Source organism: Nanorana parkeri, unplaced genomic scaffold, assembly GCF_000935625.1.
Source record: "Nanorana parkeri isolate BGI_ZX_2015 unplaced genomic scaffold, ASM93562v1 scaffold2229, whole genome shotgun sequence".
Classification (NCBI taxonomy): domain Eukaryota; kingdom Metazoa; phylum Chordata; class Amphibia; order Anura; family Dicroglossidae; genus Nanorana; species Nanorana parkeri.
Window position 1 is genome coordinate 82,323 of NW_017308497.1, and position 4,673 is coordinate 86,995.

The 4,673-nt window shown below is 47.0% G+C and overlaps 1 non-coding gene across 1 annotated transcript; it reads right to left on the reverse strand.

The window, feature by feature from the left end:
* Positions 1-277: 277 nt before the first annotated feature.
* Positions 278-350, reverse strand: TRNAV-AAC. Its single transcript has one exon. It is a non-coding gene; the product is annotated as a tRNA-Val (tRNA).
* Positions 351-4,673: the final 4,323 nt, after the last annotated feature.

Genomic DNA, 4,673 nt, shown 5'->3' on the forward strand with positions numbered 1-4,673 from the left:
CGGGGACGTCCCATGAGGGCGGAAGGTGAAACAATCGGCACCAAGATATCTACTAGCGAACTGCATTTAATTTAAATGAATCAAAAAGTCATCAAAAATCAAATGTAATGTAAACATGCTAAATAAGAGGACGAGGTTCCCCTTTACTGACTGTGGTTGAGAATTGAGGAACGTTGCTGCAGTGTAGTGTGTCACATGATCCTTTTTTTGGGGGCTGTTAATTGGCAGTAGCAGCTGCAGCATCACCTCGCTCCTCTCACACCAGAAAGGAAAAACATGTTTCCGCCCGGTCTCGAACCGGGGACCTTTCGCGTGTTAGGCGAACGTGATAACCACTACACTACGGAAACTTCCTGCAGGCTGAAAACCAAGATTCTCGCACTGTCCTGTACATAGGCACTTTAACCCCCTTCGTGCCAGGGCTCTTTTGTTTTTTGCTCACATGCTAAAAATGCCAATTTTTCACATAAAAACGCACTTCAAACACCCCAAACGTGATATATTTTCCAAAATCAAAGAATAAAAAACACAGCGGTTGCAATTTTTTTTTATGTTGCGCGATATTAGCACAACCGTTTATCAAATATATTTTCAAATGATATTTTCATTAAAAAATACATTGAAATTAACTTCAGTGCACTCAAAAAACACGATAAAATGGTCCAAATTTTCTGTAAATTATAAAAAAAGATTAATCTGATTAGAGTAAGATTATATCATACATGACAGAACTGGAAACCGTGTGCGGGCCGCGAAGCGGCCAACAAACTACAAGACCCCAAATTTTCAATACGTGATACTTTATAAAACATCCACCAAATATCCAGAGCTCATCAGTTTAGAGTTACCCAAACCTTACGGCCCTTATGGTCCATAATTAGAGGGACTTGATGGTCCTAATGTTATTTTTTTATATTACAGCCTGTGTGGGGACAAGGGCGTCCCGAGGCCGGGTGTGGCACACCCCCCCGTGATGTCATTACGCGTGCACGGTCATCTTATTGACGCCTCCCGGCGGCCATCTTGGTGATGGATGACGGCAAGAGAGAGGAGGGGACGTTCACCCGGTGGGATGAGGTATACCGCCCGGTCCCCTCCTCTCTCCTGGCACTGTTGGGCTCTCGGTCAATGACCGAGTGTCCGACTTTTCATAGGGGGTGACGCCAAAATGACTGTCAGTCATTTTGGTGTCACCCCTCCAATGGTGGCACCCGGGTGCGGGTCGCACCCCCCTTGTGACGCCACTGTGTGGTGATACCTAATATGTGTCACTCAAATGTTTTTTATGCACCCAATGCGTACCCTACCCATGCGTCTGTAGATTTGGGGGCGGGGTGGCTATGATTTTTTACTTTTTTAAACACTTTTTTTCACTTAACTTTATTGCTACGACAAGGAGGCTGAGAAGTCCCCTATGTTATAGCACAAAAGGAGTGACAGGTACTCTTTAGGGAGACATCAGGGGCTCACAAAAACAAAGAATGCTGTGTAAGGCCTGGTTCACACCTGGGCGTTTTACAGCACTGATCGACACGCTGTAAAATGCCCAGCAAGTGAAATCCCATTATTTCCTATGGGCATGGTTCCCACCCTGGGCGTATTTCAGCGCCTAGGAACGCACTGAAAAACACCCTACGCCCAAAGAAGTACAGGAGCTTCTTTGGGGCTTATTGCCGCGCGTATCCATTAGGATACAGCCGGATAGCCCTCGTAAAAGCGCGTTTGTTGCACGTTTTGTTGACCGCAAATCGCGGTAAAAACGTGCGGCCCGAAGCGTGCGTCAAACGTGCATATTACGAACGCCCAAATGTGAAACCCAGCCTAAGTCTTCAAATACTCACCTCTGATCCAGTGTCTTCAAGCTCCCTCGTTGGTGCCGATTCCCCCCCCATCTTAGGCAGCCATGAGAAGGAGGCCGAGCTGTCAGCCGAGCCGGGCGAGAGGAGGTGGGTGGTGGGTGGTGGATGGTGACCGAGCTATCAGCCGGCCAAGCGGGAGCCAAGCTATTAGCTGGGGCGGAGGAAGGTTGGCAGGGGGAGCTGTTAGCCGCCCATGCTGCTGCCCCCCAATGAGATGCCACCTGAGCCTATCACCCCAGGCTGCCTCATTATGGAGACTCTCCTGCAATCCAGTGTCTTCAAGCTCCCTCACTGGTGCCGATTCCCCCACCAGCTTTGTTCCGGTTCAGGGCCTTCAGTCATCTTGATTGGCCATTGGAGGGTGACAAAACCCCTATGCATGAGAAATGGGAGTTCATTGATCCGTGAACAGAGGTGTATGTCTAGTGGTATGTGAGTGTGTCTAGGCACTCCGGTACCTACCGCCTCATAGCTGTATACCTGGAGGCTCTGAAATGAGGAAGCCAAGCCCTGCCTCTACCAAGATGGCCACCTCCATACAGAGATACAGTGCAGAACAAGGCATGGCAGATCAGTAATGGGAAACATTTCAGTTGCGGGGACACTGGTCACTGGTCCTTTTAGGGTTGCCACCTTTTCTTCGAGCGAAACCCGAACACTCTAGCGACGTGCGGACATTTTTTTGGGAGAATGAGTCGTGGCTTCATGTAAATAGCGCCACTCATTTATATGTAAATATCACAGTTGAGACTATTTTCAGTGGGGGGGCCAGTAGCCCCTATCTTAATTTTGGTTGCCCCTGTCTGCCTGACATCTTGTGTCCGGGTTTCTGCAGCCATGAAACCCGGACACAGCATTCAAAACCCGGACTGTCCGGGTGAATCCTGGACAGGTGGCAACCCTAGGTCCTTTGCCCTCTGCATTTTTTGGGCTTCGAAAGTTCAGTTTCATTTTGAAGTAGCACTGAATGCAAAGAGTGAAAATTCCCTTGTTATGGAGAACTTCAAGAAATGTGGACTGTGCCTAAGCAGTAGCATGAAAAACTTACCTTCTGTCTGTAATTGCTCCTGAAAATATCAGTACGCTCCCAGGTATGAACGCGTGCTCAGTCACTCCTGTACCTACAGCCTCACAGCTGCATGAGATCTCAGGCACTGCTGCCTCTGACTGCTAGTCTTAGAAGATTTGGTGATGTCACTTCTGTGCTGCTCACTGTCCTCCTTGCTGGAGAGGAAGCTGTACCCGAGGACCTAGAATGCTAGGATCTCCCGGCTTCTGCTTCATCCATTTTGTGGATCTTTACTTCCTCGACTTCTCCTGCTAGTGCTTGATTATTTCCCCACCAGTCATCAGTTTACCAGACAATGTGGGGGACATGGGGGGGGGGCGCTCTGACATGAGGATGTAAAGCCCCAACACTGTAATAAAGAAATCAAGGCAACTGGGCTTGCTGTATTTGTTTTTGCATTTGCTGGTCATCCGACTAGCTTTCTGAATTGAGAAAGCTGGTCGGATGACTAGTGAAAGGTCTTCAATAAAAATACAGCAAGCCCAGTTGCCTTGATGTATTTTTTTTACAGATATACCATGACCTGGATGAATGAGAACCTTCACAGCCCTAACTGTACCAAGATGTCCGCCTCAGCGCAGAGACACAGTGCAAACCAAGGCATGGTAAGTCAGTAATGGGAAAAAGATCAACTGTAGGAGGACCACAGGCCACACTGGTGACTAGTTCTTGTTGTCCACTTGCCTTATTTTGGTTTCCACAATTCATATCCTCTTTAAAGGGTAACCCACTTTTCCTAGACAAATAAATACAACATACAGTATATTGTTGCTACACAAGGTAAAAACACCTTTCTAGTTCATTCTAAAACCAGCCATCAAAAATAATTCAAGGCAACTGGACTTGCTGTATTTTTCGCTGGTCATCCGAATAGCTTTCTCAGTTCAGAATAACTTGTACAACAATTCTCTGGGAATGAATATGGTGCACATAGCTCCAATCAACATAATCTATTTATTATTACTAGAGCTGCAACAACTAAATCGACATAATCGATTATTGAACAAGTTGTCAACTTTTTCAATGATCGATTTAATCGGCTTCTGGTTAGTTGGACCTGTTCACGGCTCCACACACGCTGCGCGCCGCACCTCCTCACCACCTCACGCTCGCCGCTGCCAGACCCGCCCGCACCCACGCTCCACACGACGCACCTCCTCCCCGCTTCATGCTCACCGACCTCTCACATCCACGATCACAGGGACGCGGGGAGAAGAAGTGAAGACGTAAGGAGGAGCAGGTGTGGGGGGATGACAATCGCCGATAGATGGGCCCTATCTCAGAAGCAAGTTGCTGGAAGACTGCTCAGGTAAGCCTGCACTCTCCCCCTCGCATGGTGTTCTCTAATTTATTGCTGGGATTTGTTGTACTTCTCTATAGCTGGTGGTATTCTGCATTGCGCTGTATAGAGGACTACAAATCCCAGCAATAATACATTATACAGTGGAGCAATGCCGAATACCACTAGCTATAGAGGACTACAAAACCCAGCAATAGTACATTATACAGCGCAATGCAGAATACCGCCAGCTATAATGTACTATTGCTGGGATTTGCTGTATTCCTATATAGCATGCTATATAGTTTTACACTTTTAATTTCACTATATTGCACACCACACTTTTTTTTCTTCTTATTTACTATCACCGCTCCAAGCTTGCTCCTGTGATGGACTACAATCTCAATACAAACTAGTAGCTCATCACTGGAAATGTATTTTATTTTTTATCCGATTAATCGAACTC